The 26,883-nt window shown below is 39.1% G+C and overlaps 1 protein-coding gene across 3 annotated transcripts in view; it reads left to right on the forward strand.

Moving 5' to 3' along the window:
- NRG3 (neuregulin 3) overlaps positions 1-26,883 on the forward strand; it is a 1,237,239-nt gene that overhangs the window by 393,648 nt on the left and 816,708 nt on the right. The gene's annotated exons all lie outside the window — the stretch shown is intronic.

A 26,883-nucleotide genomic window follows, 5' to 3' on the forward strand; every position in this document is an offset into this window, starting at 1 on the left:
TGATCTTTATGAAACAAAATACATCACCCCCTAGTGCAAACATTCTCACTGGTTTCTACCTGCACTCAGGAAGAAACACCCAAACCTTACAAACATCCAAAGGCCCTCTCTACATAAAGTGGTCACTTCTTTGGTTTTTCCACTCTGATATTTCATTCTTCATCTTCCCCACCTCAACTATCCCACTATGCTCAAACCCAATGGTTTGTTAAACTGTTTCTAGAAGTGTTTCTGGTCTTGATTTAAAGGAAATTTAATTACATAAAGATCTCTATTTAAAAAACAACAACAACTTTCTGCGTTGTTTGTCTGCTTGAATTCTACCCCAAGGGCTTCTCCATCTCAGCAGCTTTTGTTCATTTCCTCCAGAATAGCTAACCACAGGGTGTGGTTATGTTTATTTGTGACTGTTTGTGGCCTTGTCTTCTGTCCCCTCATCTGGACTATAAGTTCCAGGAGGGCAGGGACAGTGTGATTGGCTTCCTCACTCTCTGAGCTCCGGTTACCAGCCCAGTGCAGTCACACAGTAGACACTCAAGAGCAGGTACATAGTAGGTACCCAGTACATAACCGTTGAAAGAATGGTGCAAGTTCAGTTTTGTTCAAACTTTTCTTAAAGATTAATCATTATAATAGGTTTAATCTTCATTTTCTTAAAGATTAATCACTACTGTAATATACATAAAGGGTACTGCAGTCGTGTCCGACTCTGTGCGACCCCACAGACGGCAGCCCAGCAGGCTCCCCCATCCCTGAGATTCTCCAGGCAAGAACACTGGAGTGGGTTGCCATTTCCTTCTCCAATGCATGAAAGTGAAAAGTAAAAGGGAAGTCGCTCAGTCGTGTCCGACTCTGTGCGACCCCACAGACGGCAGTCCACCAGGCTCCTCCATCCATGGGATTTTCCAGGCAAGAGTACTGGAGTGGGGTGCCATTGCCTTCTCTGAATCACTACTAACAGAATCATTAACAAAAGGAAAAATGAGGAAAAGAGAGGCAAGCCAGAGCCAGAGCATGAAAGGCATTGAAAAAGTTCACCAGGATTTGGGTTTCAATTATCGAACTTCAGCTTGACCTGGTTCTTTCCACTAAGGCAGGAGATGAGGGGCCAGGCGGAGAGAGGGAGGGCTGAGGAGGCTAATGCTGACAAGGTAGCCCACAGCGCTCGTGGCCACCTCTCCTCGTCGCTTGTGGTGCTGGTTACCATGCCACGCACTGGGTCTCCAAACACAGCTTTCTTCCCGTGACTTTGCCTGCCACCTTGCTCTGTAATTGGAATTGTTTATATTTCCTCTGCTGGCAAGAACTCTCAAGAGAAAGGGACTTTGACTTGGTCTCACCTTATATTGATTCTTTCCCAGATTGTTTTTTCTGACATACCCTAATTAGGCTCAGTTTCTTCCCTGCATTCTCAGCAACTTGAGTGACAGTAATTCTATTAAATTCGGGGAGCAATATGAGACTAGGTCAGGGGTTAGCAAACGATGGTCTGCAGGCCATATCTAGCCTGTTTTTTATAACTAAAATTTCATTGGAACACAGCCACACCCATTCATTTCTGTGTTGCCTGTGGCTGCTTTCTGGCTCTAACAGCAGCATGGAGCAGATGCTGTTGAGATTTTGTGGTCCAAAGCCAACGATATTTACTGTCTGTCTGTTTATAGGGAAAGATTACTAATCTCTGAACAAGGGCATAATCTCCTTTATTCTGAGCCTTTGATTTAGTGTTAGAAGAGTTTAACTGTTTTTTTGATACCTCCATTTATATGTTAATGATTAAAGGGAAATCAGATTTTGTTTAGACCTCTGAGTATCACCTAGTTCAGACCCTATGATGTTCCAGGCATTTACTTAATCAGTAAGTAAAGCTTTCTGTCACCTTTCCATCCTGGTAGTCTCCTGCTGCTTTCAGCATCTATGGTGTTTTGCCTCATGTAGCACCTTATCTCCCATAGTGCTAGAGCTCACCTGGGGCTTTATCTTCTGTGGCATTCAGCATTTTGACTTTGTATGTGAATCATGTATGTGCATACTGCTGGCCTATGGGTGTGATGTTCTGCAAAGAACATTGCACTTTGAGCATGACAGACTGTTAGGCTCTGAGCTACACTGTGGTAGGTGCTGTGCCTCTTATGCTGACCCAGAAACTGGCCCAGTACCTGCCACGTGGTAGACATTGTATAACACATGAATGAGTCTGAAATGCATCTCTAGATTAATAAGGACTTGCCTTCTTGCTTTCTGTTGGTGATGATATACCTGGATCAAACCAAGCTTTATTCAGCATCCCCTACTCTAGGACATACATCCCTAGCCCTGTAACACACACACACACACACACACACACACACACACACACCAAGAACTTGAAGATAAATTTTGGGCACTGTACTTTAATAGTCATTGGTTTGAATTCCAGCTGTATCATTTATCAAGGAATACTGGAGGAGATACAAAATATCATGTTTGGTTTCATCATCTTTCATATCTTTCTAGCCACCTCCCAGACCTATAGAAGGAACTAAATGAGGTATCTGGAACCATCCTGCAAGCCTCTAGTTCTATTGTAAAGGGTCAGTAGAGGTCAGTTGTGTCCCAGAGGCCTATAACTTCCACCCTAAGCCATCAAGGGAAGTCCTGCCTCCCAGCCATGTGCGCCCACGAACTTAGAGTCTCCTGGGACTCTAAGGTTCATTTCCTGCTCCATGTAATTCCTGATCTCCTCACTCACTCTTTCCCACACGGCACATTGTCTTACAAGCTGCCATACTGCGGAAGCCAAAATTCTGAGTCATTATTGCTATTTCCTCCTTCAAGTCCTTTAGCAAACCTCCCTAAATATATTTTTAGTCTATTCATTTCCCAGTCATCTATTTAGCTGAAACCACTATCGTTTTTTCCCTGATCTGGTAGGGAAAAAACAAACAAAACAAAAAAGAACTTCCTATGGATCTTCTTCCTCTTTCTCTAAATAAAAGCCTGGTGATCTTTCAAACACACGTATCAGGCTGTATCTTCTCAAAAACTCCTAATGATTTTCCTTGATGTCTGTCATGGAATCAGATTCCTGTGCCATGGTCTACAGAGCCTCAGGATGATGTCCCCAACTCAGTTTCATATCCTGGAAATGTTTCACAGTGTATCAGGCTCAAGGCCCCTCGGATTGATCTCAGTGGCTTTGAAAACCAAACTTCCTGCTCAAGCTTCTTCCTGCACCTTCTATTCCTTCTGCTTGTATCCCTTTCTTCTTTTTGCATGGGTCACTCTATCTATTGGGAATCAGTTAAATTTTTACTTTCAGAAACCTCTGAGTAGCCTGTGCTTCCTACTATTATTTCTTTTCTTAGAATCCTGTCTTTCTACTTCTTCTTACCACAATTTGTAATTCTAAATAAAAAAAAAAAAGTATTTACTTCTGTGTTTCTTTGGTGATCCTATTCCTTTATATATGTATGCTTGGGTCATCAGTTTCTGCCCGGCCCAGTGGATATATAGCAGTGCTTAATAAGTTGTTTTTGAATGAGTGAATAAATGAAGGAACAATGACTTTAAGTAGATTTACCTTTCTCCAGTATATTTTCTTCTGAATATAAATGGCTGGGTGAAATTCTGCCCTGCATATTGAAATGTATCTTTTCTAAGAAGGTTGTGATTATACCAGTGATTTAAAAAAATGAATGGAAGTCCTTACATGACTTTTACTCTAAGACAAGCCTCTTTGAAGATGATACTTTTCTCAAATCTTGGAACAAGAAAAAATAAATGCATTTTGTTGCTTTGCTCTTCAGCATTTCAATTTTCCAAGAGCTTGGAGAATTCTTTTTGAGGTTTAGTGCACCAAAAAGTGTAATAAAATTTATTATTCATACCAGGTTTCAATGGATAAGAAATGTTTTTAAATATCTTTCAGCAATCTCACAATGTATTCTCTGTAACCTTAAATGTGAAGATATTGATTCTAAAATATTGTAAGTAGTCATAAAACTAAGATTTAGCATTAGATACATATCTCAGGATGATTTAAAAATAACAAGGGTTTTGATTTTAAGTAGAATTATGAAATGTTTTATGATTTTGTCTTTTTTACAAAGGCTGTGTTTTCCAAAACTCATGAATATTCTCATTGTAGTATTGTTTCACATTTCAGAGTTGAGCAAAAGAAAGTTGAATTCAGACTAAATTCTAAGTATCATTGATTACATTGTGCTCAGTTGCTTCTGTCGTGTCCAACTCTTGGTGACCCTGTGGACTGTAGCCCACCAGGCTCCTCTGTCCATGGGGATCTCCAGGCAAGAACAGTGGGCATGGGTGTCACGCCCTCTTCCAGGGGATCTTCCCAGCCCAGGGATCGAACCTACGTCTCTAATGTCTCTTGGATTGGCAGGCATTACCACTAGTACCACCTGGGAAGCCCCAGATAACATTAGTGCCCGTATAAAACATGCATATATGAATGCCTATTTAGAAAAGCTTAAAAAAGAGAAAAAATCCTCTTGAAGTATATACTATACTAACTGTTGTACCATGAAGTGACAACAGTTATCCCAATTTTGCCAGAGGAAAGAATCTTATAGGGAAGACCTTGCTTGAAGTCACTTAGAGAGTATATGGCTGTTAGCATTTGAACTCAGAGCTCTCTGCACTTCACGGCAATATTCTTTCCATTGCTGGTTGCCTTCTTTTTTTTTTTTTTTTATCATCCAGTCTTATCTTTTTTCTTTCCCTTGCCACCCTCACTTTGTTTACTTGATGTCATTTGCTGTTCCATCTCCTCTATCTCCTGGAAGCAACCCTTCAAATTTGTGTGATGTGTATATTTTGGTATGTGTATATTCTTGCAGAATGTGTATTATTTTGTATACATGCGTTTTTTATTTCCTTAATGCTATTTCTTGCTTTTTTGATTAAACACTATATTTTTAAAGATTCCTCCATATGAGCATTCCTCTGTATGAGCTTCCTAAGCCTCTTGATCTCATTGTTGCAAGATATTTCCTTGATGTGCATCCACCACATTTTAGTTATCCTCTATCCCAGTCATGGAAAGCTAGTTTTCTTCCAATGCCCTGCCATTGTAAATGACTCTGTAGGTAGCATGAATATTTTCATAGTTATATAACTATGTTACTATTGAGATATATATCAAGAATAAATTCCTCTGTTATAAGACATATGCCCCTTAATTTGGCTCACTAGTCCTGGGTTACATTATCTTATCTAATGGTTTCCCAGTGTCTTACACCGATTTTTGCCAATTTAATTGGTGTACAGAGATACTTTGTAATTGTTTTATTTGATTACTAATAAATTTAAACATCTCTTTCTTTACTTATTAGCCTCAGGGTTTCCTCCTCTGTAAATCCACTATTCATATTGTTGACTAGCTTTCTGTTTGGCTATTTTCTCTTCTTATTGCTCAGTAAGGTTTTCTTGTTTGTCAGTCTTAAATACTACAAATGTCATCTCCCAATTTGTCATTTACTAAATTTTTTAGCTTATATTTTTTGGTGCTTTTGCTTAAGGCCTTTGCTTTCCCCATGTCACAAAAATATTCTCCTATAGTTTTTCCTAAAAACTGTGGTCTTACATCTTATATTTAGATTTTTAATTCACCTTTGTATGTGGTGCTAGCTTATTCCTAGATTTATTTTTGCCACAGAATGAACCAGTATTTCTAATATCATCTATTAAACAATAGAATATCTCATATGTTTTCAGATATATTTATTAATGTAAAAAAACTTATTTTTACTTTTGGAGAAAGGCATCTTTAATATCAAAATGCCTTTCATATGATAGAAATTCAATCAACGTTTTTGCCTTAAGGATGCAGATCACATTTGATGTCTGTTTTGGATCCAATCAAAAATGCTTTTGGTATGTGTGTGAATTTATAAAGGCATATTTTCTTTTGTTCTTCCTGCTTTGGGCTAGAGTTCTCAGTAGAACTGTAATAGAATTTTAAGTTGACTATTTCAAAAAACTCTTCTTTGTTCCCAGCAATTTACTTATCATTATCAATATAATTTTACATGACTATGTCAGTTTAAATGGACAAACATTAAAAGAAGTTCTCATTGATTAAAGATAATTTATTTGAATTGGTAAATTATATGCATTTGAAACAAATGGTAATCATTTGCAGGCCTTTATTTCATCTCTAAGCACAGAGATAAGAATGTAGATTTAAGATCAGTTTAAAATAAGTTTGATAATAGCATTACATTAATTTAATAGATTTCTTTATCTCTAAATGATGACTACTCAAGTTGGAATTTTTGAAGCATGAACTAGAATTGAAGGGAAAAGATGAAAAGTTGAAAGCGTGTTCAAAATCCCATTTAGGGAAACAGACTTTTAGTCCACGGATATCTTTGACAGTATTTTAGAGGATAATATAGTGGAGGAAGATGGACTGGAGTGAAGAATTTAGCTGATTATGTAGTTCATTCAAGAATAAATAGGCTATTTACTTTGTCTGAAAGTTCAATAGATTTAGATTTCGGTGACATGGAATAGCATTAGATCTTCCTTTATTAAGGTTGATATAAGTGTGTTTAGAGAGGGCTTCTATGAATTATTGCTACTAATATACTTATTGGTTGAATTTTCTTCTGTCTCATTTGCTCAGTGCTCCAATTTTGTAGATCTTCTGAATTTTTACAACATTCTGAGGTGGGGAAGTGTATTTATTTAATTTTGTAATGAAAGCGTTTCACTCCTATAACTTTGTAACAATCCTAAGCAAGTGCTGGAAAAGGAAGTTGCAAGAGGCAAGGTTTTGTTTAAGGATGCACAAATGTTTGGAGATGACATACTTTGAATTTTTGGTAGAAAATATGTGATCTGCTGATTTTCTGAGCTAGAATAGTTCATGCTTTCTCTAAATATTACAGCACTGTTAGAAATGATCTTCTCTAAGGAGTGGGTGCAAAAAACTCATAAAAAGGACAATGTTGCATTTGAATTATGGATGAAATCCAAATTGTAGAAATATTTAAATACATCCCTTGAAAATATAAATTCTTTGTTACAATTTGAGATTCAGTGGGAGCAGTAATGTGTAAGAGTGTGACACATAGATGATCAAATTGCAGCTCTGACATTCCTATTTTGAGACCTGTAGGCAAGTTACAATTCTAAGCTTTTACCATTATCAGTAAAATGTCCATATTTGATATCGAACGAGAGGATATCTTTTGTACCTTGGGCCTCAGTTGGTTTGCCTTTCTTTTTCTTCACCAACTTTCATTCCCAGACTCTTACATTAAAACACTAAGCTGAACTTTATCCATTGGAAGACACATTGTTTATTTAAGCTAGTCTAGCACTTAATATGTTTTTAATTGTCTGTCTTTGACTAATGGCAAAAGGGGAAAGCCCATATTTCTTTAGAAAAGTGAAATAATTTGCCTTTATTTGCATTGATCTTGCAATCTTTGTTCTTTTGTGCTGGTTGATAATTATATCAGTGTCAAACTAATTATCTTAAGTAATGGAAGTTAAATTCCCCCAGTGATTTAAAACAGAAAGAATGGAAAATTTTGTAAGCATTACAGAATGGTTGTTCTTTTCGAAATACATCATGAAATCTCCAGGATATATATATTTGTGAATTACCATCTGTGTAAAAAAAAACAAAACAAAACAGACAGCCGCACTGTAGCATTTTGCTGAGTGGAATGGAAAGATTTCTCTTACCATGCTGCTTTCAAACAAGTTAGAGTATCACAGAATTGAAGTTTCAGTTCAGTTCAGTTCAGTCGCTCAGTCGTGTCCGACTCTTTTCAACCCCGTGAATTTCAGCATGCCAGGCCTCCCTGTCCATCACCAACTCCTGGAGTTCACTCAAACTCACGTGCATCGAGTCAGTGATGCCATCCAGCCATCTCATCCTCTGTCGTCCCCTTCTCCTCCTGCCCCCAATCCCTCCCAGCATCAGAGTCTTTTCCAATGAGTCAACTCTTCGCATGAGGTGGCCACAGTACTGGAGTTTCAGCTTTAGCATCATTCCTTCCAAAGAACATCCAGTACTGATCTCCTTTATAATAGTTAATAAATTCACAGTACAAATCTGGTTGATAAAGCTTATATCAGCATGTTTATTCAAAGAAACAAAAGGAAAATAAGTTTTATTTGTTTTCAATTAGGAAAAGTAGTCTTACCTGTTGAAAAAAAAAGGACAGCATGTGCATCATAAATGATGTTCTCTTAAATAATTGTTGCAAGTCATAATGGGATAGGAAAAAATCACTGGATGCTGAAGCTCCAAAACTTTGGCCCCCTGATGCAAAGAGCTTATTCTTTGGAACAGACCCTACTGGGAAAGATTGAGTACAGGAGGAGAAGCTGGTGACAGAGGATGAGGTAGTTGGATGGCATCATCAACTCAATGGACATGAGTTTGAGCAAACTCCTGGAGATAGTGAGGGACAGGGAAGCCTGGTGTGCTGCAATCCATGGGGTTGCAAAAAGTTAGACACAACTTAGCAACTGAACAACAACAGGGAAGTAAGAAATGTTCCAGAAACATTTATTGAGAGCTCATCACAGACCAGAAGTAGCAGTAAATGCTGAGAACATTTCCATGAACAGAACAGACAAGAATATTTACCCCGTGTAGACCTTTTATGTTTCTTTTGAGCAATTTTAAGTGCTAATCTGAATTAAGCATGATTTGTTTATAAAATGAAATTAAAAGATAACTATTTATATGTACACCTTCTTTATAAGGCGTGTAGATCTCAAAGGTATCATTCTGCTGAGAACATGGGCATGTTTATATATTCAAAGTTGGGAACATATTTGGAAAGAACTGATTATTTGTGCAATAGAAGATGCCTTTGGAGTTCTCATGGAGGAGATTAGATATAAAGAGAAGATGGGACTGTGAGTGAGAGCAAGAGTGTGCTGTCCAAATATTGAATTTCTACACATGTCAGCCAAATACCCATTCCCCACCCCTTTAGGCAGTCCTACCTTATTTATTTATAATGTCTGATTTTACTGGAAAGGGGCTCTAATGACAAATGCAGAGTCTACCCCTCAACTGATGCTTCTTCTCTGAGTTTTTATCTGTGCTTGAGCTTTCTGAGCAAGACATGTTAAAGGTCTTTCATTAATCCTTGTGCTTAAACCTTTGGCTAAATGTACTTGATCCTCAAGATGTAACAGTAAAGAACAAACCCTTAATATGGGAGTTTTTATGAAGTATTATGTATATTCTTTGTTCAGCTTTTGCTTCACAGTAGAGCAGTCCTTTTCAAAGTTAAAGTGATATGTTGGCAGAACATAAAATCCAACCAGAATTAAAACCACAATACATGAAAAAACAGCCTTCCAGAAAACTCAATATACTGGTCACAAGTAGTCATCAGTGATAACTCTAGAAATACCTCTAAAATAGCAGAAAAGAGAAAGAGAAAGTGGAGAATTAATCAAAGGAAAACTTCCCCCATATTTATAACTAAGTGTTCCAGCACAATAAAAAAAAAAAAAAAAAAAAAAAACTGTATCCAAGATATATTGTGATGAAAATTCACAATACCAGGGTTAAAAGAAAACCATAAAATCATCTCAAAGGAAAATAGAGTCACATCCTGATGATCACCACTCAGAATGACTTTAGACTTTTTAATAGATGTCTAGAATTTAAAAGAAATTATAGCAATGCACTTAAAATTCTGAAGGAAAATAACTTAGTTTGAATTGTCACTGTCACGTTAGGGTTAAAGTGGATAAACTATATTCTTATTTTCCTAAAATTTATTTTTTTTGTTTAGATCTTTAAAGACTTGATTTAAGCTACTATACTAAATTTTTGAGTTTGAAGAAGCTGCAAACTCAACTGTTATTGTGGGTAAAATTTATATTTATGTATTTTGCATACAATATTTGTGCTGCTTATGGACAGGAAGAGAAATTTTTATGAGAGGTTGAACAGCATTTTCAAAGGTAACATTTAATAGCAGAAATTTCAATTTCAAATAAATATCTGCCTGAAAAGTCCCATTAAGCAGGTGGATTTTTTAATGTTAATTAAGCTACTGTATTCTTTCTGAATTCGCTGAATGAAATTAATAGATAAGAAAAAAAAGGGGTGCAAATACATTCCTAATCAGGTCTTAAGAATAAAACTTAGATTCTCATGGTCTTTTCATCATCAACAGCCTTTTTACCTAAAAGCATAGAAAGACCCCCATTGAGAATTCTTCCTTTTCTCCTTTAATACTTTCTCATGGCTTGGTCATTGACAATAGCATTCATGCTGTTAAACTGGCAGAGAACCTAATTATGATTTTTTATCTGAAGCTCAGATAACCTCAAAGCTTTTTAAGAAGATTATTGCCTTAATCTATCTGCTAAATTCTTCAATGCACTTATGAGATGTATGGGATCAACTCTCTAGATTGTAAGAGAGATTTAGAGTTTAGGAAGATGGAGCAATGAGTAAAGTGAGCGCTGGATTAGACGTCTGAGGACCCAGGTTGTAGCACAATCTTTGCAAAACATCCCTTTGGGACACACTGACACCTAATTGGAAAAACAAAGGCAGTGGAATAGATTGTCTTTACTATGTGCACTCAAACTAAAGTCTTTGATTCTGTGAGTGTGACTCACGTTCCAGAGTCACATGTATTCCCATGTATTTCACTTTGGTGGGGCTCTGTATAAGGATAGTGATGTAAAGGGCTTGATATTTTTATAAGTGTGGTATTAAGAGGGGCATATTCTCATGGATAGAATATGTTCATCTATTCGGATTCACATTTTGAAGACTGTTCAGATACCAGTGATCACAATATTTGCCTGCTTTTGCCCATCCTCCTGCTATTTAACATATCCTGTGACTCACTCAGGGATTTATTGCTGAGGAAAGCATGAAATATGCATGAGCACTATAGGATAGCCCTTGTGATAGTGAATTTTTTTTTCTTTTATTGGTGGCTTTATATCCTTTCAGTTTTCACATTTGAGCACTTAATTCTGTGGAGTCTGCAGTTGTAATTTAAAGGCAGTCCCTACGCTAACTGGTTTATTTTGAAAGGAAATAGTTGGCTTAGTGTCCATCTTCCTTTTCTGAAGACAGTGATATTGGCCCATTCCCAGACTCTGCCCTGCCTTGCTCTCACATACTGCACAGCTTCTCATATGCCCCACTTGTATGCCTCAGCAATCACTCAGGCTTTGACATGCATTTCTGGAGGGTGTTACAACATGTTTTTGAATTTATGTTCTCCAGGAAGCACTCCACAATGAATAATTTAACCAGATAACTATTTATTAAAGAGAAAACACAAGGGATGAAAAGTCTAAACACACTTTTTTTCCTGAAGATGGATGACAAGGGCATCTACTCATTTGGCAAACAGTACAATTATTGCTTCCCTGGTTACCAAACTAGGTTATGCTAATGCTTTGGCATGAAAAATTGAAAATAAATTTCAATAATTGATGTCTAACACAAATACAGGTCAAACACAGTTGTAGCAAGAAAAAAATACAGGAAAATTATCTTAGTCCAAATCATGACATGCTTCGTATTGCATTTACTGAAAAAAAGAGGGCGTTGATATTGACAAGGATTTTGTAGAAGAGAAATGGGTTCAGAGTATCTAGATGTGAATGATGACCCTGCCTACTAACTACGTGACCTTGAGCAAGATACTTGGACGCACAGCCTCTAGGACAGGATCGCATCTGTAGCCTTGGCTACCTCAGAAAATTGCTGTAAAATATACTAAAATTACACCCAGGGAAGTCTGAAGTAAACTATTGAATACAGTATATCAGGAGCTATGATAATGCTATTTGCCATTCAGCTGCAGTGCCAGCTGCTAGGGATTAGGAAAAGGCTGAGGAAGGTCTGATGGTGCCTTCAGAAGAGAAGGGAAACATCTTGATAACATTGTCATTTCTCAGAGAATCTGCTCTTCCACATCTGCTCCATTCAGCGAATGATATTTAGCATCTGCCTGGGGGTGTGCACCCAGTGAAGTGCTGTCCAAATATACTTTAGGGCCCAACTCGCTTCACGATCCCCAAGCTTCCAAAATTTCATGCTTGATACACCTACGTCCAGAGAAATGTTAGAATTGCAGACATCTGTTTCATTTAAAAATGGAACACATAGAAAACTGCTGTACCTGAACGAAGACTTAAGTTGAATTCTGGGACGCTCAAGTGCGTGCATGCTCAGTTGCTCAGTCGTGTCCCATTCTTTGTGACCCCATGGACTGTAGCACGCCAGGCTCCTATCCGTGGAATTTTCTAGGCAAGAATACTGGAGTGTGTTGCCATTTCCTTCTCCAAGGGATCATCTTGACCCATGGATTGAACCCGGGTCTTCAGCATCTCCTGCATTGACAGGTGGATTCTTTACCACTGAGCCACCTGGGAGTCCCTGGGATATTCAGACCAGAATCTAAATGCTGGATTCTGTTAATACTTGGATATTTATAATGATTCCATTAAAAACCGCTTATTCAGGTATATCCTAATACCTGAACTGAGTTCAAATATCTAAATGTGTTTTCTTTTTCATCACTATTTGTTGTTGACTTTGTCTCTCTGCAACCTTCCCCCAAAGATTTTTTTCACTTTGAATAATAGCAAAACCAGTAGTAACAATACTAGTAGTAACAGTTGCAAAGCTATCATTTATTTAGTTCCATCATTGTTCCACACACTATTTTTTCTGATTTTGTGGTTTACTTTACCATGAAAATGTTAGCAGCAGCATCTGTATCAGGTCAGTTCAGTTCAATTCAGTCGCTCAGTCGTGTCTGACTCTTTGCAACCCCATGAATCGCAGCACGCCAGGCCTCCCTGTCCATCACCAACTCCCGGAGTTCACTCAGACTCACATCCATCGAGTCATGATGCCATCCAGCCATCTCATCCTCTGTCGTCCTCTTCCCCTCCTGCCCCCAATCCCTCCCAGCATCAGAGTCTTTTCCAATGAGTCAGCTCTTCTCATGAGGTGGCCAAAGTACTGGAGTTTCAGCCTTAGCATCATTCCTTCCAAAGAAATCTCTTCCTTATTACTCATTCACTCTGAGCCCCTTGCAACCTACTCTTTCACCCCGGCATTAAAACTGCTGCCCAGAGAAACACTCCACAGTGACTCAATTCCCTAACTTTTTCAGAATCCTAATCTGCTTTGATGTTTTTGTACCATTTGACTCCCCGGAAAAGCTCCTCTTTTTGAAATCTTCCATGCCTTGGCATCTGTAACCTCTGCTGTTTCTCTGAGAGCTGCTCTGTGGTCTCCTGTGTCTATTCCTCCAGTCCCATGTGTCAGTTCTCTCCCTTCATCCCCACTGCAGTTCCTCAGCTTTCCGCTCTCAGCAGTTCTCATGAAGATGATGAGCTGGAGTCTCTGAGAAGGAGCAGAGTGCAGAGGTTAAGGGAGAATCTGGTGCTTGCCTTTGTGGCTCAAACCTCTTTCTGTCCTTCCAAGCTGAGTGATCGTGTGTATGCAAAGTCAGTTTTAGCTCTCTTAGTGGTAAAGTGGAGACAATATTGATAACAACACCTACTTTATGAGGTGGTTGAGAGGGATCAATATCTTACTATATGCAAAAAGGCTTAAAATAATTTTTGGCCCATGGTAAGTGGTTAAGTGTTACAATTATTGCTATTGCTTTTGTATTAGCTATTATTGTCATCATTTTAAATAGTTTTCCTATCATTGGATCTGTTGCTTTCAGTAGGTTCTGTACAGGGAAGCTAAATCAAAATGTAGTTAATGTCATTAAGCTGTTTTATATTTATATTGTCTAAAAGGTTTAATCAGCTCCAGTCTGTTACTCGAAGCCTCTCACTGATGCTAGTTTGTCTGTCTAGCCTTATCTTCCGAAACTCACAGTATAATGTTCACTCCTGGCATCTCCTTTCCCCACTGTATTTTCCTTATTTTCCTTCTACCTCCACGCATTTAAAATCCTACCTGCCATTCACAAGACTCAGAACAAAGGCTACCCATCCCTTGACGACTTTTGTAATCCTCTAGATCAAGAATAAGTCTATCCTTTCTGAAGCTGTTAAGCAAAGTTCTTTATTTTTAGGTCTCATTTGGCCCTGTATCTCTGTATCTGATATTTTAGTTATTCATGTACATGTTGTTATCTTTCCTCTTAGATTATAACTCTCTGGGCAAGAGGTTTTGCTTCTGTACAGCCTTCCAGCTCCCAGCGCGGGACACTACATCCAGTAACATTCAATGAAGGGCTGCTGAATTCATGTTGATTTCAACATCAAAATAGAATGAATCTTCATGCTCTGTTTGCACAGGCCACTGGCCTGGTGAACTTGGATGAATGCAGGAGACTTACGGAGGTTCTCTCTTTTTTTTCTTCATCTTTTTGGGCTTTAGAGTTGGTCATAAACTGGGACGTATAGTACTTGGTTCATTGTAGTAAATATCTGTTGGATGATGAAGAAAATAAATAGTAAATATTTGCTGAATGAGAAAGAAAAAATAAATAATGAATGACCCACACCTTGTCCCAAGAATGGAATAAAAAAAAATGCAAGCAGGTATTTTTTGGATGTAAAGCACACATCCACATGTGCTTCTGAATAGAGAACACAAATCAAGTCCCGAGTGCGAAAGGCGTGCTTATGTTTACTAAGTACACGAGACAAAACGATCAAAATAATGACTTTTGTAATACATTCTTTAATCTTTTTTAAAATCGACCTTGTTTTTGTATGGTCGTAAGCGTTGATTGAAATCCAAATCTATATATCCTTCACTTTATTCATTCATGTCAGTGTGATAACCTCATAAACAGTATAACTGCATAAAAAGAACCTTGCTGCAAGAATGAATGAAATGCCCACAAGCTCAGTGTAATGTGAACAGGTGCTCAGGGATGAGGGTAGAAGGTGATTGCGGGTGACGTGCCGGAACAGGTCAGCTTATTCCTCTTCTTCAGGGGTCCTGGGCTGTGTGCTCATCTCCTGAGCACCCCAGGAGCTACAGAGTGAAAGAAGCAAAACCCCTGGTCCAAGGGGTGGAGTCATTTGTGACTTTTGATTCTTTGCAGAGGCAACTCCAGAAATACAGATTTGGGAATTGAAAAGATTATTCACAAAAAAGGGTGGTTAAAATCTATCATAAGCACTGTGGATTACTATATTTATACCACAGCTTTCCTTGTTCTTTTGTTTGCACTTTCACGTGGTGTATTTAGCAACATGGGAAATTGTGATTTTCAGCCTTTAGAGTGTTAATCTGAGATTATTGGGAACCCTTCTGGGAGGGATGGAGTGAGGCCAAGAATACTAAGTCAGGGAGCCTCGGTGTATCCGGCTAAACATCAAAGCAAATGTTGACACATCAGAAGACAGAGTAAACATAAGAAGAAGAGTTTTGCTAAGATGTCAAGACCACGTTTATCTTGGCCACTGTTTCTAGGAAGCCTTACCTGACTGTCCATGGCTGAATTTAATATTGTCCCATAAGACATTGTATTTGCCTGCATTGTAGAAATTCCACAGCAGTGCTTGCTCATTTCATTGTCCATACTCTCCACTTACCATATAAGACATACTGAAGGCAAGTCATACTTCTCCAGCAACTTGCCAGTATCTGTTGCAACATATTTGAAGGATGCTATATTGAAAGGGAAGAATCTAAGGCACGGCCATTCATTGCTCCAAGTATGATGCTGTAGCTCAGAAGTTGCAACTGGACAACTTACAGGCTGCATTTCACCCACAGTCTTGCATGTTTGACTGAACAAGTTTTGGCGCACAAGTTTTTAAGAACAACCAAGCTTTAGTCACTAATATTTAGACACTGAAAGGTTTGACACATCTGTTATTGTTTATAGTCACTAAGTCGTGCCAGACTCTTTTCGACCCTATAAAGTATAGCTCATGAACAGAAGAGCCTGGTGGGATAGAGTCCATAGGGTTGCAAAGAGTTGGAGACAACTGAAGTGACTTACACACTGGACTGTAGACCACCAGGCTCCTCCATCCTTGTGATTTCCAGGCAAGAATGCTGGAGTGAGATGCCATTCCCTTCTCCAGGGAATCTTCCTGACCCAGGGATCAAACCCAGGTCTCCTGTTTGCAGGCAGTTCTTTACCACTGAACCATCAGGGAAGCCCTTGACACACATAGATATCATCAATCCATATTTCCTGCTTCTCTTGAGATAACTGAAGATCGGACAACAAAGAGCCCTTGTTGTTATACAAATGAGCAGAATTTAACAGTAAGTGGAAGGATTCTCCAGTCTATCCCAACACCTCCACTTAAAGCTAGCTGATTCTCTATCATGGTTTTAAGTGAATATGACCTAGAAATCTAGCATTCTATTCATAGTATTTTGGCATCTAGTATCACTACTAAAAGTCTAGAAAATGTATTGTCTTAATGGTTAAAAACATTTTTTTGAAAGAGCCTTGAAACTTCTAATCCAATTCTCAATATACAAAGAAATACTATGTTGTTTAAAAAAATGGAAATTAACAAATGATACAGTATTATTAGGGCTTCCCTGGTAGCTGAGCTGGTAAAGAATCCCCCTGCAATGCAGGAGACTCTGGTTCAATTCCTGGGTCAGTAAGATCCCCTGGAGGAGGACATGGCAACCCACTCCAGTATTCTTGCCTGAAGAATCCCCATGGACAAAGGAGCCTGGCCAGCTGCAGTCCATGGGGTCACAGAGAGTTGGACATGACCGAGCAACAAAGCATAGCACAGCACAGTATTAATAACTAAAGTATAGATTTTGTTCAAAGTTCACACACACACACACAGGCTCGTTCTCATCTTTCTCTGACCCAGTTGCCTGCAAGCATTTGAGTTTGTTCCACTGAGCTGCAAATACCTTCCTTCAGTGCTGGGGAGGGCTGATCCCAAGCCTTTCCTCTCCCACCTCCTACTGACTCTATAAAAGGGGAAAGGAGAACCCATGGTGCTTCTCAAGAAGGCTGCTCTTCCAGTCCACCCTCCTACACAACAACAGGTGGCTCCACATTGGCAGACCCTGGAGGGGAAAGATCATGATTGGGATTTCTTCACAGACCTACAGGGCTTCAGACCTGCACCCCGGGTTGCCTTGGGAGTTGCCCCTTGTCCCTGGGCCCAGTCTGAGCCATGCTGTGATCTAAGAAGCATGAAGGTGGCAGATCCTGGTGATGTTCCTGACCACCCAGCAGAGAAGCATTTGATTTTTCCTAAGTAGAAATTGATCAGTGTGGGATTTAGAGATTTTTCAAAGGTGCCTTTGTTTAAATTGAGAATTGGGCAAGTTAGGATCTTCATTAAAAAGCACCCTGCGGTCACCAGGGTTAACGAGGCATATCAGAGCAGTCCTGACACTAAATAAAGACCTATTAACTGCAGTCACCGTGGCCTGGGTGCTCTCTGGCAGTTCAGTCTCCTCATGAAGGAGGATGTTTGAGGCATCCATCTGTCAGAGGCAAGGAGGACTGGCTCCCCTAAATGGGCCCAGAGCCATGTGTCAGAGGGCAGGTGAGTCCTGCCCTCTACCCTCTGTGTTACCCTCGCTTGCTGCAGCTTCTCCCGGGAGGGTACTGCCCAAAAGCCACTGTGGACAGAGAAGCAATGCTGAGAGCCTGGAGTCTCCTATGGTCCCCAACTGACCAAGGGGCTGAAAAGAGATTCATACTCTCAATGTCCTATTTTGCCATCCATATAACAAATGAATTAGAAGGGGAAAATCACTGACTCCTTGTAGAAAAGTTATGTAAACAAATTAATGGATGAAGGCAAACGATGTCAACACCAACGCTGTTCATTTGGGGACCAGGCGTCTTACCTTGTTCTTCTTTTAGGAATAAAAAATAGCCAGTGCTTCTATAACCTCCAACGTGTACCAAACAGTGTTTTAATAACCTTTCTTGTATTGACCCAGTCAAACTTTACAAAATCTCTAATGAAGTGAGTGCTATTATTAACCTTATTTATAGATGAGAAAACAGAGGCAGTGGAAGCGTAATGCTCTGCGGTAGGTATTTTTCATGCACACTTCTTTGTGATTCTCATAAAAATTCTCTGTGCAGTGGACATTGTAGCTCCATATAACAAATGAAGACACTGAGATTCAGAACATTTCCGGGATGTATCTGGGACATGCTGATAAGTGATAAGAAGAAGGATTTGAATTCCCTTCTTTCTGTTTCCAAAATAACTGATTAGAATAACTGATTGCTCAGGGTGAGGTGAGAGATTTAAAATTCCTTCTTGAGATTTATGTATGATCCTTCAGATATCCTGTTCAAGGTTCCTGGAATGGAGAGAGTAGTAAGCACCAGATACTAAGAGTGATCTTGAAGTGGTGGTACAGGAGAATGCCTCTCTTTCTCCAATCAGATTTAGGTTTGGCTGTGCCACTTTCTTCCTCCTGATTTCTCCCGACAGCCAACACTTGAATGTTCCCCCTCATGCATTAAGGACCAGAACCCAGTCCAAAGCCTTGTTCTTTAATACAGATATTATTATTAGCATAAGGCAATAAGGTCCCCAAATGAACAGCATTGGTGTTGACCAATTAGCATAAGGGTCCTTTAGGCCTCGGACCCGTACCTCCTGTCAGATTTTCTGTGATTTTAGATTAGAATTAAAGTGCATGATAAATGTAATGTGTTTGAATTATTGGGAAATCACCCCCACCCCCGACTCCTAGTCCATGCAAAAATTGTCTTCCATGAAATTGGTCCTTGGTACCAAATAGGTTGCGGATTACTGGCCTAAGGGGCGTCACATCCACAGAGACACTTCATCCCACACCCTGATTTCTCTCAGTCCCTTCATCTTATCTCCTGTTCATCTGGCCCACTCATTTCTTCATTCATCATCACACCTGGGCACTTGCCCTCACCAAGAACTACATCACATCTAATATTATGTATTAAAATGCTCCATTTATGTGTCAACCCCTCTCTCTCACAAGGTGTTTAGTTTAAGCATCTCCAAAATTCTTTTACTCTACCAAACTCTCCATTTCCTGCCGGGGTCCAGCCCCGGTGGATCCAGGGAATTCGAAGTGGGGACGGCGTCTGCGAGGATCAGGAAACAATTGCTTAATTAAATGTTAATTAAGGATATAAAGAGTGGTTAAATAAGTATAGCTCAGTGAGGAAATTCAGTAGAGAAAAGAGGCTGAACAATTCAGCCAGAAGGTGAGAGAAAGAATGACATGGGGAGACCAAGTTTCGGTGAACAAGGCCTGCACTTTATTTTCCAAAGTAGTTTTTATACCTTAAGTTATGGACAGAGGATAATGGGGGAAGGGGTAGAGTCATGCAGTAAGCCAGGCTTTCTTCCTGCAAACTTATCATATGCAAAAGTTTAGGTGATTTGCATCATCTTCTGGCCTGGAGGCCTGTTAACATTTTAAGACCCTTTCTTCAGAAAACTTATTTTTCTCTAAAGGTGATTAGTCAGGAGCCACCCTCCAAAAGCATTAGATAAAATTGCATTCCTATAGGGCAAAGGTGTGGTGGGCTATAACAAGTAAAAGAATTAACTCAAGGGTCCAAGGTTACAAACATTAAAGCTACTACTTACACCAATTATATTAATCAATACACTGCCAGGGACACAGCAGGTAAGGGATATGGAGACTTAGCAGCAAACATTGGCCCAACAAGTGAAAAACCCTTGACCAATACAATTTCTAATCAATCTTTTAACTGCTCAAAGGAATCTGTATTTAGACAGTTTAGAACATCTCATGCCTCTCACAGTTGGGAGGCTCTGAGCAATCACATGTGGCCGGAAAAACCTATTCAGGCAGGCTAGAGGACTTCCAAGGAGTTTGTAGGTTGAAACACTATCACACCCAGGAGCTTTATTAACTGGAGCTGTAAGTTAACTCTTTTTTTCAGAGAGAGGTAGTGGGGGACAGCCCCCCGTAAAGTCAGAGGTATAGGTGAGAGCACAAAGCAGAAAGTAGGCAGACTCTGGTTTTGGGGGTAGATGCTCGAGAATTTCCAGGGGGACTCCTGAGGCTCGACCCTACCTTTGCATATGCCGCGCCTCCTTCCTCATGACCTTTGCCACGGGTGGAGCTCCTGCTCCTGACAATTTCCCTTACCAATTCGCCTACTATGCATGCCTGCTAAGTTGCTTCAGTCATGTTTGACTTTGCGACCCTATGGACTATAGCCCACCTGGCTCCTCTGTCCATGGGATTCTCCAGGCAAGAATACTGGAGTGTGTTGCCATGCCCTCCTCCAGGGAACACCACCTTTCTCGCTCCCCTGCTTGGCCCATTATTGCAATATCACTTACTCTCTTCCCTCTCCATGCATACTCTCAATTCTAAATAAACCTCTCTATCAACCATCTTCCAATTTGACAACCAAAGAGTTGGTGATAATCACACAATTGGAGAGCTGAGTTGTATTTCTTATGATATTTATGTACAGGTTATCATCGTTAACTCCTAGCACTGCCCATCAATCTCACTACATTTTTTCCACCCATTTAAAAAATTACTCTATCATGTAGATTGCTTTCTGATCCTGTACTTTCTTTTCACTCTCACTTCAAACATTCTGACTAAGGTACCATCATCTTACTTGAATGCCAAAATATTTTCCTAATTGTTGTGTCTGAATTTGGCCTTGCCTCCTTTCCTTTTTATCTCCACACAGAATCAAAGTCATTAGATATTCACAAATCAATCGGTTTGATACACCACATTAACAAATTGAAAGATAAAAACCATATGATTATCTCAATAGATGCAGAGAAAGCCTTTGACAAAATTCAACACCCATTTATGATAAAAACTCTCCAGAAAGCATGCAGAGAAGGAATATACCTCAACATAATAAAACCTATATATGATAAACCTACAACAAACATTATCCTCAATGGCAAAAAACTGAAAGCACTTCTCCTAAAGTCAGGAACAAGACAAGTGTGTCCACTCTCACCACTACTATTAAACATAGTTTTGGAAGTTTTAGCCACAGCAATCAGAGAAGAAAATAAATAAATGAATCAAGATTTTAAAAGAAGAAATAAAACTCTCACTGTTTGCAGAGACATGATCTTCTACATATAAAACCCTAAATATACCACCAGAAAATTACTAGAGCTAATCAATGAATATAGTAAAGTTTCAGGATACAAAATTAATGCACAGAGATCCCTTGCATTCTTATATACTAACAATGAGAAGACAGAAATTAAGGAAACAATCCTATTCACCATTTTGATGAAAAGAGTAAAATGCCTAGGAATAAATCTACCTTAAGAAGCAAAAGATCTATATATAGAAAACTATAAAGCACAGATGAAGGGAATCAAAGACAATACAAAGAGATGGAGAAATGTGCCATGTTCATAGATCAGAAGAATTGATATAGTGAAAATGAGTATATTACCCAAAGCAATCTATAGACTCAATGCAATCCCTATCAAGCTACCAACAGTATTTTTCATAGAACTAGAACAAATAATTTCACAATTTGTATGGAAATACAAAAAACCTCAAACAGCCAAAGCAATCTTGAGAAAGAAGAATGGAACTGGAGGGATCAACCTGCCTGACTTCAGACTATGCTATAAAGCTACAGTCATCAAGACAGTATGGTTCTGGCACAAAGACAGAAATATAGATCAATGGAATAAAATGGAAAGCCAAGGATAAATCCATGTACCTATGGACACCTAATTTTTGAAAAAGAGGGTAAAAATATACAATGGAGAAAAGACAATCTCTTTAAAAAGTGGTGCTGGGAAAACTGGTCAACCACCTGTAAAAGATTGAAACTAGAACACTTTCTAACACCATTCACAAAATTAAACTCAAAATGGATTAAAGATCTAAATGTAAGACCAGAAGCTATAAAACTGTGAGAGGAAAGCATAGGCAAAACACTCTCTGACATAAATCACAGTAGGATCCTCTATGACCCATCTCCCAGAGTAATGGAAATAAAAACAAAAATAAACAAATGGGACCTAATTAAAATTAAAAGCTTTTGCACAACGAAGGAAACTATAAGCAAGGTGAAAAGACAGCCTTCAGAGTGGGAGAAAATAATAGCAAATGAAGCAACTGACAAAGAATTAATCTAAAAATTATATAAGCATCTCATGCAGCTCAATACCAGAAACATAAACAACCCAATCAAAAAACAGGCCAAAGAGCTAACAGACATTTCTCCAAAGAAGACATATAGATAGCTAACAAACACATGAAAAAATGCTCAACATCACTCATTATCAGGGAAATGTGAATCAAAACCACAATGAGGTACCATCTCACACCAGTCAGAATGGCTACTATCCAGAAGTCTACAAGCAATAAATGCTGGAGAGGGTGTGGAGAAAAGGGAACCCTCTTACACTGTTGGCAGGAATGCAAACTAGTAGCCACTATGGAGAACCGTGTGGAGATTCCTTACAAAACATGAAAATAGAACTGCACCATGACCCAGCAATTCCACTGTTGTGCATACATACTGAAGAAACCAGAAGTGAAAAAGACATGTGTACCACAGTGTTCATGACAGCACTGTTCACTATAGTTAGGACATGGAAGCAACTTAGATATCCATCAGCAGATGAATGGATAAGAAAGTTGTGTTACATGTGCACAATGGAATATTACTCAGCTATTAAAAAGAACACATTTGAATCACTTCTAATGAGGTGAATGAAACTGGATCCTATTATACAGAGTGAAGTAAGTCAGAAAGAAAAACACCAACACAGTATATTAACACAAATATATGGAATTTAGAAAGATGATAACAATGACTGTAAATGCGAGACAGCAAAAGAAACTCAGATATAAAGAACAGACTTTTGGACTCTGTGGAAGAAGACGAGGATGGAATGATTTGAGAGAATAGCATTGAAACATGTATATTACCATGTGTGAAATAGATTACCAGTCCAAGTTTGATGCATGGAACAGGGCATTCAAAGCTGGTGCAATGGGACAATCCAGAGGGATAGGATAGGGAGGGAGGTGGGAGGGGGGTTTGGGATGGGGGACAGATGTACACCTGTGGCTCATTCATGTCAATATGTGGCAAAACCACCACAATATTGTAAAGTAATTAGCCTCTAATTAAAATGAATTAATTAAAAAAATATTCAGATGCATCTGCTTTCTTTTCCACAATTAGTGTGGATTTTTTGTATTGTTTTCTTTGTATTTCTAAAACACTTCAAGATTCTAAAATTCTTAACCATTGTATTATGCTGTGATTCACTTCTTAACATGTAGCCACTACTACAGATCTACACTGTAGTGCACACTACAACAGATCTCTGCTCTCGCCTTCCCATCACACCATAAGTGTGACGGTGTAATGAAATTATGCTACATTGAATGCTGTGTAGATTGCAAAGTGTTCCACAGATAGACAGTCTTCTATGACTTGCCTTTCCCTTAAGGTATCATGCTGGATGTTCTCCAGCATCTATGACTCTTCTTAGGAGTTTATCTCCCTCCAAGTCCTGAAGCAATTTTCTAGGTTCCCTCTTCCTACGTCTCTCTTCCCTCCCTTGCTCCCAGTCTCCTCTAACTCTTCTTGCGGGAAGAATAGTCAGTGTAGCATCATGCATTGGTAAATATCAACTTCCTTTATTTCCTCTTCCTAACTTTGAAAGATAAATATATTCTCTTGGATTTACAAGAAATATATAAGGTCCAGTAAGAGACTGCAGCCATGAAATTAAAAGATGCTTACTCCTTGGAAGAAAAGATATGACCAACCTAGATAGCATATTCAAAAGCAGAGACATTACTTTGCCAACAAAGGTCCGTCTAGTCAAGGCTCTGGTTTTTCCAGTGGTCATGTATGGATGTGAGAGTTGGACTGTGAAAAAGGCTGAGTGCTGAAGAATCAATGCTTTTGAATTGTGGTGTTGGAGAAGACTCTTGAGAGTCCCTTGGACTGCAAGGAGATCCAACCAGTCCATTCTGAAGGAGATCAGCCCTGAGATTTCTTTGGAGGGAATGTTACTGAAGCTGAAACTCCAGTACTTTGGCCACCTCATGCGAAGAGTTGACTTATTGGAAAAGACTCTGATGCTGGGAGGGATTGGGGGCAGGAGGAGAAGGGGATTACAGAGGATGAGATGGCTGGATGGCATCACTGGCTCAACCGACGTGAGTCTGAGTGAACTCCAGGAGTTGGTGATGGACAGGGAGGCCTGTCGTGCTGCGATTCATGGGGTCGCAAAGAGTCAGACACGACTGAGCGACTGAACTGAACTGAACTGAAGAGAATGGTGTTTTGGATGCTTTCAGCGGTGGAAGAGAAGGGCCCCAGATGCCAGGAGGACCAGTAGCTAAATTCTTACAGAGACAAGAAGCAGGGAACATGATGTCTCTATCTCTAGTGAGAGATGCCTTTTTCTATTCTCTAGGAAATGACTTTCTACAAATGATAGCCAGATAAATCAGAGGTTGTGGTCCATGGAATTGCTATTTCTCTCAGGTGACAATGTGTAGACGATATAGTTTATAACCAGTACTACTTCTGGTGCCATTTTCTCTTGTTCTATAACACAGAATTTAGCTCCAACAGTGGGCTCAATTGCAAAACACTCTTAAATTCCCCAGAGGAGCTAGAAGTCTCAATTCTATGTGAAAGTTTCTGATTTTTAAAACACTCTGAATGCCAAAAAGTGCTGGTGGAGAGACTGATTCAGTCTAAAGGCAACCACCTCCTTCTCTGAAAGTTTAGGGTTATAGGGAGAGGAAAATAGCAGGGAATGGGGAGAAGGAAGAGTGGAGAAAAATGTCTGTCTCTCTTTCTATTTTTCTTTCAAGAATCCAGCTACAAAGAGTCCAGACTGCATTAATGTACCAGTACTTTATTATATCTTTCACTAAAGGCCTTCAATTTATGTTAATTGATTGAATAAAGGGATATATTTTAAACAAGTTTAATGCCTTTTTTGGAATGATTAGCAAATATTTATAAATATTGAAGAAAAATAAATCTGTAGGAGTTCTGATTTTTCCTAGAAAGTCTATACCTAACAAAATCAAATCACTCTATGGTCTGTACCTCATCATGAAAAGCAGAGCATTCACATAGGGTGAACGTTTTGGAGTTTAGTAAACCTAGATTAAAACTTCAGTCCTATTTATTACCTGCTGACTATGTGACCTAACATAAATGGATTACTCCCTTCACCCCAGTTTCCACATCTTGTGAAAGTCCCTGGCTAAACAAGATGCCAACTCAGTATTTAGATCCCTGCCCCACCCCACCTAGCTGGTGCCTAGGACACAATCTTCAAGAGACTGCAAACTTAAGTAATCATCTCTTTTCCTTTTTATTTAATGCTATTTTAAATATATATAATGCTCTGCTTTTCATGATGAGAATTTAGCTACTGGTCCTCCTGGCATCTGGGGCCCTCTCTTCCACTGCGGAAAGCATCCCGAACACCATTCTTTTACTGGCCCTTATATATATGTATTTAAGATACATGTGTTGTGGTGAGTGGGGACTACTCTTCATCGCGGCACACAGACTCCTCTGTGGTGGCTTCTCTAGTTGCAGAGCACGAGCTGTCGGGCACTCATTGTGGAACACAGACCTAGTTGCTCTGAGGCATGTGGGATCTTCCTGGACCAGGATCACACAGATGTTTCCGGCATTGGCAGGCAGATTCTTTACCACTGAGCCACCAGGGAAGCGCCCTCTCGCTTCTTAATAGCTTTGCTGTTTAATAGTTGTCCAGATGTGGCAGTGCTCTCAGCGTTGTGAAAGAAAAAGTAAGTGAGAGTATTAGTCTCTCAGTTGTGACTGACTCTCTGTGACCCCATGGACTATAGCCCACCAGGCTCCTCCGTCCATGTAGTTCTCCAAGCAAGAACACTGGAGTGGGTAGCCATTCCCTTGTCCAGGGAATCTTCCTGAACCAGAGATCAAACCCAAGTCTCCTGCACTGCAGGCAGATTCTTTACCATCTGAGCCATCAGGGAAGCCCTCTATGTACTGTGCCAGAAGAAAATGCAGCAGTTTAAAATTATTCCAACCTCGTTTATGTATAATCTCAGTTATACTGGTCATGGATGGAAAACAGAATGCTCCTAGGGAATAGATGATGATAATAGGTAGGCTCAATTATGGCTTATCATTTTAAAGCATCCTCTGTGTTTTGTGTGACTTGTAATTGGGATTCAACATTTCTATATTTGATAATTTTATTTTTCATATTAGAGTCCATTATTTTACTGTGAGAGCTTGGGAGAGGGATGTCATATAAATTGAATTTGTGCATGTGATATGAGAAGTGTATATTTGAGAAATTGGAAATATGAATTCACGAATTAAGTAGGCATCCTTATTGTATCTATCACATGGACTTTCATTATACAAACTAAATAATAATCATTATTAAAAAGGCCAGTACAGCAGGGTAAATGGTGAACTTATTTGATATTAATTAAGTGTTTTGCCAAATGATGTGAAATTTTCCTAATATTATATTAGAGGAAATAATCAGTGGGGCTGTGTGTTAGGCCATACATGTATCTATTTCCTCACTCACAGTTACTGCAAACTAAAAGAAGAGTGGTCCTCATTTGATATGAGAACATTGAAGCTTGTGAAATGCCGTTCACAAGGTCACAAATCCCTCTGTGATGGATCAGCATTTAAAGTTGAGTATATTACCACCAAAGACAATATCAATAGGTAAGACAATCATCAATCATCAGTGAAATCAGTGCTGCCCAGAATGAAAAGGAGCCTTTATGTCACCACAGATTAATTTCAGACAGAGGGAACATCAGCTAATGAACAAAAATTCCAATGTTTGATTTTACAAAACAATTACTTTTTCTTGTTACTTAATGTTGCTTTCCATATAAAACTGAAAATCAACCCATGTCAGAGTTTTTGT

This window comes from Bos indicus, chromosome 28 (assembly GCF_029378745.1).
Source record: "Bos indicus isolate NIAB-ARS_2022 breed Sahiwal x Tharparkar chromosome 28, NIAB-ARS_B.indTharparkar_mat_pri_1.0, whole genome shotgun sequence".
Taxonomy (NCBI): Eukaryota; Metazoa; Chordata; class Mammalia; order Artiodactyla; family Bovidae; genus Bos; species Bos indicus.